Here is a 12,497-nt window from a genome sequence, read left to right as displayed (position 1 = left end):
AAAAAAATGAGAAGGGGGGCAGCCCCAGTGGCCCAGCGGTTTAGTGCCCGCCTTTGGCCCAGCGCGTGATCCTGGAGACCTAGGATCGAGTCCTACATCAGGCTCCCTGCATGGAGCCTGTTTCTCTCTCTGCCTGTGTCTCTGCCTCTCTCTCTCTCTCTCTCTCTCTGCCTCTCATGAATAAATAAAGTCTTAAAAAAAAAACTTGAAAAAAAAATGAGAAGGGGCACCTGGGTGTCTCAACGGTTGAGCATCTGCCTTCGGCTCAGGCTGTGATCCCGGGGTCCTGGGATCAAGTCCTGCAACATGCTCCCCACAAGGAGCCTGCTACTCCCTCTGCCTATGTCTCTGCCTCTGTGTGTGTGTGTGTGTCTCTTGTGAATACATAAAATCTTTAAAAATAATAAAAAAATTAAAAATGAGAAGTTCACATAACAGAAAGTTAACCATTTTTTTATTTTTTATTTTTTTGAAGTTAACCATTTTAAAGTATATAATTCACTTGTATTTACTATACTTCTAGTGTTGTGTAACATCACCTAATCTATCTTAGAACATTTTCGCCATCCCCAAAGAAACCCTGCACCCACTGCATGGCTACTCTTCACCCTCCCCTCCCCTCCCCCAGCCCTTGGCAGCCACGAGTCTATTTTCTGTTTCTGTGGATTTGTGTATCTTGGACGTTTCATATAAATGGAATGATACCACATGTGACTTTTTGTGCCTGGCTTTTTTTTCACTTAGTATATATTTTGGAGGTTGACCCATGTTTGTTGCATGTATCAATACTTCATTCCTTCTTATGGTCGAATGATGTTCCATTGTAGAGAGACCACATTTTGTTTATCCACTCATCGGTGGATGGACATTTGGGTTACTTCTGCCTTTTGGCTCCCGCGAAGAAGGCTGTTAACAACATTTGTGTTTCTCATACTTAAAAAAAAAAAAAGTACAACATACATACATAAAAATGTGCCAGGCTAACCATTACAAGTATACAATTCAAGGACACACACCAGTGACACCCATAACGTTGTGCCACCATCACCATGATCTAATACCGTATCTTTTTCATCACCCCCAAAGGGAAGCCCACACCCCCTAGGCAGCAACTCCCTCACCACCACCACCCCTGACCCTAGCCCCTGGTCATCTGTAATGCACTTTCTGACTCTATGAATTTGCCAAGGTGAGAGAAACCATGCAAGTGGAATCATACCTTACGTGTTCACGTGTCTGGCTTCTCTCACTGAGCATCACATTTTCGGGGCTCATCCAGGTTGTATCACGTCTCAGTTCTTCATTCCTTTTCTACATTTGGAAAATATCCCTTTGGAAGGACACACCCCATTTTGTTCACTAGTTTATCTGTCGATGGACATTTGGGCGGCTTCTGCCTTTTGTCCGCTGTGAACAGAGCTGCTGTGAACACCCGTGTTTCTTACCGGTGAGTAGGAGTGTCTGTAGCCCTCGGCACAAAGTGCTAATTTCTCAGCATGACACTCCCCACAAGAGCTTCTGTTCCCCTCTCCCTGGGGTATAACCGGCCGGATGGCCTGGCCCCACAGAAGGCCTTTTTTTTTTTTTTTTTTTTTTTTAAATCTTTATTTTTTTAATTTTTTTTTTTTTTTTTTATTTATGACAGTCACACAGAGAGAGAGAGAGAGGCAGAGACACAGGCAGAGGGAGAAGCAGGCTCCATACACCGGGAGCCCGACGTGGGATTTGATCCCGGGTCTCCAGGATCGTGCCCTGGGCCAAAGGCAGGCGCTAAACCGCTGCGCCACCCAGGGTTCCCCCCACAGAAGGCCTTATAACTGCTGGGGTCAGACCTTCCCCACCCCCATGTCTTTGCCCAGGTACATCATCAGCTTAGAGCAGTTTCTTCTGTCCCTTCTCCTCCTGCCTACATCTTATGGGTCCTTCGAGACTACGATGAAGTGTCACCCTTGCAGGGAAGACTTCTCCAGCACGGTGTAGCTCACTTTGCCTCCCAGCACCAGGTTGGCATAGGCAGGTAGCCAGGTAGGGGTGCAGGTAGATCACGAGACAGGGAAGGCACCCAGAGGTCCGGGTGCTGGTGAGCAGGTGGGACGGGGCAGCTATGGTGCAGCAAGGCCAGGGAGCATCATGAGTGATGTCGAGGTGCCAGGGACAGTATTACTAGGAGTGCTGTCTGGCTCCAGCAGGATAGGTGCTCAAAATGCGTCCCAGAGCTGCTGCTTCCTATTGTGTTCCTGAAGCTCTTTCTGCTTATCTCTGTCACCGCCCTTAGCGGATCACAGAGTCAAAGTCCATTAAATCTGACTGTCTCCTCCAGTCGACATAGAGCTCCTAGAGAGGGGGGATCCTGGTGATCGTCTTTGTATCTCCAGCACCCAGTCAGTAAGACGAACCCCAGTGAGCAAGGAGGCTGGATTAAATTTCTAGGAGGTTTGAAATAAAACACAGTTCTTATTAATATCACTCATTAGGGCAGCCCGGGTGGCTCAGCGGTTTAGCGCCGCCTTCAGCCCAGGTCGTGATCCTGGAGATCCAGGATTGAGTCCCACGTCGGCTCCCTGCATGGAGCCTGCTTCTCCCTCTGCCTGTGTCTCTGCTTCTCTCTCTCAATCCTCTCTGTGTGTTCTCATGAATAAATAAATAAAATCTTTAAAAAAAATATCACTCATTAAATCACTAGGATTCATTCACATTAAAATAAATATATAGCTTTTTGGATTACCAAGAAAATTCCTGCAAAACAGGTACACTTCTCGAGGACACTGGGCCTATTCTTATTTACTGAATCTATTAGACTCTTTTCTTAAAAAAATGTATTTATTGAGGCACCTGGGTGGCTCAGTGGTTGAGCATCTGCTTTGGCTCAGGTCGTGATCCCAGGGTCCTGGGATCCAGTTCCACATCAGGCTCCCTCTAGGGAGCCTGCTTCTCCCTCTGCCTGTGTCTCTGCCTTTCTCTCTGCGTCTCTCATGAATAAATGAATAAAATATTTAAAAATATATATCTTTATTGAGATATAACTTATCCACTTAAAATATGCAGATCGGTGGTTTTTAGAGTATTCACAAAGTTGTGCCACCATCAACCAAGAGCCGAATATCTATTAGCAGTCACTTTCCATTCTTGTCCCTCACCTGGTCCTGCCCTTGGCAGCCCCCTAAGTCTTCTTTCTTACACTGAGTCTTAAATACTCTGAGCACTAGACAACCTCCCTCCCCTCTGCATGTCAGGCTTGAACATCTGTGTTAGTGAGAAGGTTTTTCTTTTTTCTTTTTTTTAGCTTTTATTTATTCATGAGAAACACAGAGAGAAAGAGGCAGAGACAGAGGCAGAGGGAGAAGCAGGCTCCATGCAGGGAGCCCGATGTGGGACTCGATCCCAGGACTGCGGATCACGCCCTGGGCGGAAGGCAGACGCCCTACCACTAAGCCACCCAGGCGTCCCAGTGAGAAGGTTTTTCCAGGCAGAGAATGAGAGAGAGGAAGGGATGTCAGAGTCAGAGGAAGGAGGGAAGGAAGGAAGGGAGGGTGTTAGGGAGAGAGGGAGGGAGGGATAGACCTTATGGGGCAAAGAGGCCGCAGTTTTATATGAAATTGGGACTGCCTAGCATAGAAGAGTCTTAGGGAAAAAAAGTAGGAGATACAGAGAAAAAAAGAGCGAGCCAAAGCATATTCCTTTGGAAAAGTTTGCTGGGTTATTTTCTATCGAAAAAAACACTGATGTCATGGAAATGAGGTGGCTGGGAATGCTGCAAGGGTGAATGTTCCCGTTGGCTCCATGAGCTGCTGACAAGCTGCAGCAGGAATGTGGCTGGGTGATGGGTCTCCAGTCATCCCCTGACGTTTTAAAGGAAAATCAGGAACACTGTCCCTTATGGCCATCCCCCATTGCGAGGTGTGTGAGGCAAGTAGTCTGCCTGTCGGATTCCAAGTCTCCTAATTTAACAGGCTCGTGAACATGTCCAGGTGACTGCTAGGTACAAATATTGTGCTTGAATGCATATTTCAGCTTTTTCCACTGTGTTCAATTTTTTTAAAGAAAAAAGCAGGTCCGTTTGGTGGACTTTCTTCCCTCTGATGGATGAAGCAGAGTGGTCAGGTTTGTGTGGCAGACAGAATAATGACGCTTCAAGTGTTACATCCTAATCCCTGGAGCCTATGAATCTGTGACCTTATATGGCAAAAGGGGCTTCGCAGGTGTGGCCAAGGGTTTTGGCAGGGGGATTATGCAGGTGGGCTCAGTGCCATCACAAAAGTCTTCAAAAGGGGGAGGCAGGAAGATCAGAGAAGATATGACCACAGAAGTGAGACTGGACTGATAGAAGACCAAGAGCCAGGGAGCCTTCTAGAAGCTGGAAAAAACAAGGAGACAGATTCTCCCCTAGAGCCTCCAGAAGGAGCCCCCCGCACCCCCCCCCCACCACCACCGACCCATTGTAGCCTCCTGACCTCCAAAACTGTGAGATAACAAATTTATGTAGTTTTCAGCCACCCCGTTTGTGGTCATTTGCTACAGTAGCCCTGGGAAACTTGTCCAGATTTCTACCTTAAGTCTGAGTTTTGCTTTGAGACACTGCCTTTTCCCTGTTGTAAAAATAGCTCGCAGTTACTGAGTGGTAATGATGTGCCGGGACCTCTACGAGACCTGGGGCAGACATCATCTCCTGTAGTCTTCCTGGCAACCTGAGTAGAGAGGCATCATCACCACCCTTAGCGGGTGCCTCTCTCTTCACATTGCTTTCTCTCCTCTGTGTGTCTGAGTGTCAGATTTCCCTCTGCCTCCCTCTTCTCCATACATGTGATTATATTTTAAGGCCTGCCCGGATAATCCAGGATGATCTTCCCATCTCAAGATTTTTAACGCAATCACATCTTCTGCCAATGTAAGGTAACAGGCACAGATTGCAGGAATTACGAAGTAGATATGTATCTGCAGAGGGCCGTTTTTCAGCATACCACGAGGGGGTAGGCACCCTATTCACCTTTCCTTCCCACGTCAAGCCTAAGAGCCAACTCTCACATCTGCACTTTCATAGATGAGGAAGCCAGGGCTCAGAGAAGTTTACCACCTTGCCTGTAATTCTCACGCAGCTGCTAAGTGGGTCGGGCTCTTTCCGCTACCCCCCCACCAAGAATGTTCGTGGAGAAGTGCAGGGCTTGCTCTACCAGTCTACGTGATTTCAGGGAGCTCTCTCAGTTTCTTGGATACTTCAGTGTTTTCAGCTGCAAAATGAGAATCGTAATACACCCTTCCTGATCTAGGTCAGAAGAAATTAGACAATTTTTTTTGTGAACATTCTTTGAAAAATACTATGTTATAGAGATGCAATGAGTTATTATTATCTAGAGCGGGTTCATAAAAAGAAGTCTTCATGTATGAGAAAAGAGATGACTTGGCTGAGCATCATGAAGGAAATGCCAAAATATTTATAGAAATCATCACCCTGGCTTGGAGTGCTGAGTCTTCACTTAAGATACTGAATAAAGTTCTGATGCAGAGGCATTAAAAAACCCTCCCTGTTTAAAGAATTATACCTGGATGCCACTTCCCAAGGGAGGATGGCAAGAGAGGCTGAATTATTTCAAGTTGAGAGGGGGAAGGAAGGCGAGCTTTGTGCGTGATGAGGCTTACTCTTCTTTCCACTCATCTAGGTGTACATAACCAGGACGTTAGAATTTGATTGCAGTCATACCATGTGCTGCTTTTGTCTGTGATGTTTCTGTGGTTTCTGTCACCAGAGTGATAGAGAGAAGATGGTGGGAGAAGAGAATGGGCAGGTAGGGGCAGGGGAGGCTGCATAGGTAAGCAGTAAAATGACACCAGGAAGAAAAAGTCAGGCCCGATGAAGAATATTTAGTAAGAACCTAGACATCTTTATCAAAATTGATTTTTGACCTTTCAGAAAGACCTTTACTCTGCATTCATTCTGTATTCATAATTCTAGATAAATTCTAGGTAAAAATATTGCACTTGAATGCAGATTTCTGCTTTTTCCACTATGTTTTCCCATGTGGAAAACACGTCCACTCAGAATAGACCGCATCCAGTGCCATGGCAGACATTACTAATCAATTATAGCAACCCAGGGCTCCAGGCAGCCCCTCCTCATCAGTGAAGCCTGTCACCTCTGCTCTCGATGAGAAGCCTAGGACACAAATATTACTGCTTTCGTTAACTTACTTCAAAAGACTTTCTGACCTTCTACTTATACCCAAGCTCAAGCTACTCATTTGCAATTTTAGTAATTCCTGGTTTATTGGTGACCCAACAATACCAGCTACCATTCGATCACTGTGTGCCAAGTACTCCACGTTTAATCCTCACGAATGTTAGTTTTCTAAGTAACTGAAGCTCATCTGAATAAGATATCCATCAGGGGAAGGGTTCTGTGACTTGCAAAGTGTTGGAAGATACTGCTCTGGAGACGAGCAAGACATTGCACCAGTGTATATTGTTAGATAGTTGGGGAATGCAAAAAAAGTTATTTTACCCTCAAAAAACTTGTGGTGTGGCAAAACGAGCACACATGATCCAGTGAAGGGACAAAAACTAAGCCACATGTATGCATGCGTGGACAGAAAAGTAAATATGACAGGGTGTTAGCTGTTGTTGAATATGGGCAGAAGATACCAGGCATTCACTTTCACCTTTTGCATGTTAACGTTTTTACAATAAAAAGCTGGGGGTGCGATGTTTCTAGCAGCAATGGCCACTATAGCCAAACTGTGGAAGGAGCCTCGGTGTCCAACGAAAGATGAATGGATAAAGAAGATGTGGTTTATGTATACAATGGAATATTACTCAGCTATTAGAAATGACAAATACCCACCATTTGCTTCAACGTGGATGGAACTGGAGGGTATTATGCTGAGTGAAGTAAGTCAGTCGGAGAAGGACAAACATTATATGTTCTCATTCATTTGGGGAATATAAATAATAGTGAAAGGGAAAATAAGGGAAGGGAGAAGAAATGTGTGGGAAATATCAGAAAGGGAGACAGAACGTAAAGACTGCTAACTCTGGGAAACGAACTAGGGGTGGTAGAAGGGGAGGAGGGCGGGGGGTGGGAGTGAATGGGTGACGGGCACTGGGTGTTATTCTGTATGTTAGTAAATTGAACACCAATAAAAAAAAAAAAAGAAAAAAAAAAAGCTGGGGGTGGAATAAAACACAGTGAATGGATGTATTTGGGGAAAAAAACCATTTGTGAGCTCTTTGTCACTTCTGTTTTTATTTATAACCTTTATTGAAATGACACTCACATAACATAAAATGCACCTTTCTAAAGTGTACATTTCATTGGTTTTTAGGGTTTCTGCTGTGTTTTGTAGATATCACCACTATCTGCTTCCAGAACATTTCCATCACCCCAAAAGTAGCCCTATTACCTATTAGCAGTTAGTCTCTATTTCCCCCTCCCCCAGCTCCTGACAACCACTAATCTACTTTCTGCCTCCATGGATTTGCCTATTCTGGACATTTTGCATGAATGGATTCATACAGTTATATGGCCTTTTGTGTCTGGCTTCTTCCACCTGGCATAATGTTTGCAAGGCTCATCCACATTGCAGTGTGAGTCAGCCCTTCACACCTTTTTATGGTTGAGTAATATTCCATCCTGTGGGTATGTCACATTTTATTTACTCATTCACCCAACTGATGCATGTGTGGGTTGTTTCTACTTTCTGGCTCTTAGGAATAATGCTGCTAAGAGCATTCATGTCCAAGCTTTCATGTGGACATTTGTTTTAAATTCTCTTGGATATGTATGTCAGAGGAAAATTGCTGGGTCATATGGTAACTCTATGTTTAGCCTTTTAAGGACCTGCCAGACTCTTTCCAAAGTGACTACACCATTTTACATTCCCACCAGCAGCGTTAAGGATTCCAATTTCCCTATATTCTCACCAACCCTTGTCACAGTCCTTTCATAGCCATCCTAATGAGTATGAAGTGAAATATCATTGTGACTTTTTATTTTTTATTTTTTGAAGATTCCATCTATTTATTCATGAGAGACACAGAGAGAGAGGCAGATACACAGGCAGAGGCAGAGGGAGAAGCAGGCTCTATGCAGGGATCCCGATGTGGGACTCGATCCCGGATCCCCAGGATCACACCCCGGGCTGAAGGCAGGCGCTAAACCGCTGAGCCACCCAAGGATCCCCATGTTTCCAAGATCATTCTTGTTGGTGGTAGAAATCAGTGTCTTCAAATGGCTATTAGAACCAAGAAGAGCACTCTCGGCTCCAAGAGACTGTCCACATTCCTGGCCACACGGGCCCCTCCATCTTCAAGCCAGCAGTGGCATGTTGAGCCTCATTCTTTGAATTGGTGACTTTTCTGTCTGTGATGTAAGGATCCAGCTTCACGGGGCTCATGTGATTCGGTGAGGCCCACCGGGATAATCTCCATCTCCTCAGGTCAACTGATTTGGGACCTTAATTCCTTCTGCATAATCTTTTCTTAGTGGTACCTAGATTAGTGTTTGTGTAACTGGGAAAGATTGTACGGATGGCAGGAGCTGGGAATCTCAGGTGGGGTGGGGAAGGGAGAGTGTTTTAGAACTCTGCTTCTCATAATGCTTTTGACACGAATGCTAGGATATGTCTTTTGCTGAGACGGCTTCAAAATGTTTTAATGCATCAGCCATGCACAAAGTTCCAGCTTTATGGCTAACACTGGCTAACAACTGTTAAAGTATGATAGCATTCTGCAAATTCATTGACACTGTTCATGCTGACTCTTGTCGCTGATCATTGAATTGAAGGCTCCTGTTGGTTTCAGGAGCTCCTAGCATGTGGACCAGGACCTTGCTGAACCTTGACAAAGTGTTAAATTGTACTTTTATGTCCTCGTTTGATTCCGTGGCTCTTTTGAAAGGAATACCCTTCTGATGTGCCCAATAAAATCCTCTTTGATGTGCCAAATACGGACAATTGAACTTTTAAGGAATTTGAAGCACAGAAAGTGAGTATTTGCCCAGATTGACGCAAGCACAGTCTTTTGTTTGTTCCTTATGATGGACATTAGTTTTCGGAAATGCTCCTTATTCTTGGCAAAGGCCTTTTCCTCCTCCGCATACTCGTCTGGCTCTCATGTTCTGAAACAGGAATAAATTGCCCCTTGTTTTATTAAGTAGAATAAACTAACGTGGACACATGTGAAAGGAGAAATGACTTTGAAAGAGAAAGCCAGTGGGAACTGGTTCCCATTGCAGAGGTCAAGTCAGAAGTGACTAGAAATTTTTGTCTCTTTTAATATTGTTGAAATGCAGTAAGTTTCATCTGGTCTAAAACCAGTATTTCCAGCGTGTGTTACAGGGACACTGGTTTCATGAGATGAATCCTAAGTGTTAAGTGGAAATGGGTACTGTGGTCAATCAAATAGGTTTGCATTAAGTACATGAAAATGTCCTGGGGAGAGATGCAGTGTGTTATGATTTCCAAACCTAAAGGTTGAGTCGAATGCTCATTTGCTTTGGGAAATATTTATGAGATTCGAGCTTTGCAGAACACAATTTGGGAAGATCTGTGTGGAACAAATTTTTTTACTTGGGAAAGTAGACATATGCCTGGTGGCATATATATATTTTCTAAAGATTTATTTATTTATTTGAGAGAGAGGGCGAGAGAGCAGAGGGAGGGGGACAGGGAGAGAGAGAAATCCTCAAACAGACTCCCTGATGAGTGTGGAGCCTGACATGCAGCTCGACCTCACAATGCTGAGATCATGACCTGAGCCAAAACCAAGAGTTAACCGACTGAGCCACCCAGGAGCCCCTCTGGTGGCATATTTATTGCACAAATCCAGAAATGGACACATCTCCATTTGGGTCATAAGTACATGTATGTGGGTCGTAGACACACCTATTTTGGTCATATAGAAGGATAGTAATTTTTCTGCCTCAAATAAATTTCCTGGTGGGATTATCTCCTAATCCCTTCATAGTCTATTAATACCATTCCAGGTCTAGCCTTAGAAGTAGCCTCAGACACATCAGCAACAATTGTACATCTAGTGACTGGAGAAGAGAAGGAAATTAATGCTTATTGATCATCCTCAATGGGGATGGGTGCTCTGTGTGCTTTATCCTATTTAAACTTCATAGTAACCCTGCCGAAGCGAGTCTTAGTTACCTTCAGTTCATAAACAAGGACACTGAAACTCAGAGAGGTTAAACAGTTTGCCTAAGGCCACACAGCTTATTAATAGCAGAGGGCAAATGGATCCAGGATCATGATTGTCTGACTCCAAAGCCCCTCTTCTTCTCAGTATATCCCCTGCTTCTCTGTCCTTGTTGCTGATCTATTTTAATTTATGCTCTAAATGAGTAGTTTATGAAAAGGGTGTAGATCAAACATTTCCAATTGAGCTGCATGTTCCCACTGACCAGCATTATGATTTCAGTCACTCTTCATTTTCAACCAATGCCGGCTTCAGATACCTGAGTTCCCGGCTTCCCTGTCCATTCCCTACTCTCTCTCAAGTGATGAGCGTTCTGGAAAACAAACTTGAATAATGCACCAGGGAAAATGAACTCTGATTTCTGATTTTATTTTCCATCTTCCTATGCTTCATAAAAGGAAATGTATCTTTTCATTATTTGAACAGATATGGGGAGCTTTAGAGCCGCACCAAATTGGGCTGAAATCATTTGACCTTTGGCAACTGACTTAATTTTGAGCCCATTTCCTCAATCTGTAAAATGGGAATGAGAATTCCCTGTCAGAGGCTAGTCGGGGATGAAATCAGGTCATGAAAATTGGGCATGAATTCAAAGCATTTACATAGGAGTGCTTAGTAATTGTGAACTTCTCTTCCTCCTTAATAATTGGAACTTAACACTGGAGATAAAGATGAAAAACAGGAAAAAGAAATGCCAGGACACCTAATTTTAGGGGCCCTAGAAATAGATTCAAAGAAATGACCACCTCTTCTCTCCTTCTCTTACTGGTCTAGCTACTTCTAGCTCATTTATGGCCAGTCAGGACCAATTCAGACTATACTTGAAAATTCAAGTAAACATGAACATACATTAATATTAACCAAAGAACAAATATTTGTGAAACTCCCTTGGCCATCGTGTTTACTTTCACTCTGAGAAACATAGTTAGCAGAAGTGACATCAAAGAAACAAACAAAAAAAACCTCTATTCCCATCACCCAGGGAAAGTTATGTCCTCACTTGCCACCCTGGGCCTTTAGCTACTCTATGTCCTAAATTGGGAAAGACAGTTGGTGCTTAAACACAAGGTATTCTTTCTTAAGCATATGTCATTCGAAAATGCTCTTATCTTGACATCCGCAGAGCTATCCAGCACCGTGCCTTGCCTGTGGTAGGATCATTTTGTTGAATTAATGAGTATTTACGGAAACATGCTAAACTCCCATCTCCACATTTTTAACTCCCATCGAGATGAACAGGTTTTGTTTTGTGTCTGGAAATAGTCCGGCTCCTGGAAAATATTTTCCCAAGGAGCATGGTGGAAGATGGAATAGCCTGATTTTGCTCAAAATAAAAGCTATGCCAATATTTGTTACCCAGACTCACCAGCTCTGACCTTCAGCTGTTTGAGACAGACTTTCATGGCTTGGCAGATACAGCAGCAGGGAGTCTCACTTCTGCCTGAAATCTCAAGTTGACTCTAGACCCTTACACACACACACACACACACACACACACACACAAACACACAGCTGTCCTGCTCAGAACCATCAGCTGTCCAGTTCACTCACAGCTCCTTCTATAGGGTAAATAAAGAGTGCTGAAGCGATCTGGAAAGCTCACTGCCTCTCCACCCTCTTAATTGATCCCATTGTGTACACACTTCATGACCCATTATACTCTGCCCCTCAAGGTTGCTTCAGAGCGTCTCCTAATCACTGACCAGGGCCGGCTTCCCTTGGAGCACGCTGGAGCGGTTAGGGTTTCCACCCTTGCACTCTTGCTTTTACGAGCCCTTCGGTATCCATCTTCTGGATCGTATAGATTAACCCCACTTACAGCAAATTCCACACAGAGCCCTGGCGGAGCCAGCCTGGCCACTGAACAGCACAGGCTCCGAGAGAGCACTTTGCATAAAGCCCATTGAGAAGGTGACGGCCGGGCCTCCCTCTAATAACTCACAGTGGCAGATCAGAACAAACTGTTCTCAGTTTTTCATATTTGGAGGAGGCCGTGGGTTGGGCTGGGCGGAGAGGGGAGGTTGCCGGCGGTGCAAAGGTGGTCTCCCTTTCTGCTAACAGGGGATTTAAAAATAGTGTCTCAAGAAAATCGTTGCAAACAAGAGACCGCAGAGACACTACACAGAAGCTCGCAAGGAGGGTATTGCTATTTCTGTTAGCTGCTTGGGTTAGGACGATGAGCGATTTTTAAAAATTGGGGAGGGGCAGTGTTGGGGGGAACACGGTAGGATTTAAGAAATAGAGAATGCCATCCAGGTCTTTTGTGGATAATCGGAGTCTCTCAAGCCTAGGACAGCAGAACTTGT

The sequence above is a fragment of the Canis aureus genome, chromosome 27 (genome assembly GCF_053574225.1).
Source record: "Canis aureus isolate CA01 chromosome 27, VMU_Caureus_v.1.0, whole genome shotgun sequence".
Classification (NCBI taxonomy): Eukaryota; Metazoa; Chordata; class Mammalia; order Carnivora; family Canidae; genus Canis; species Canis aureus.
Note: the sequence above shows the minus strand (reverse complement) of the source record.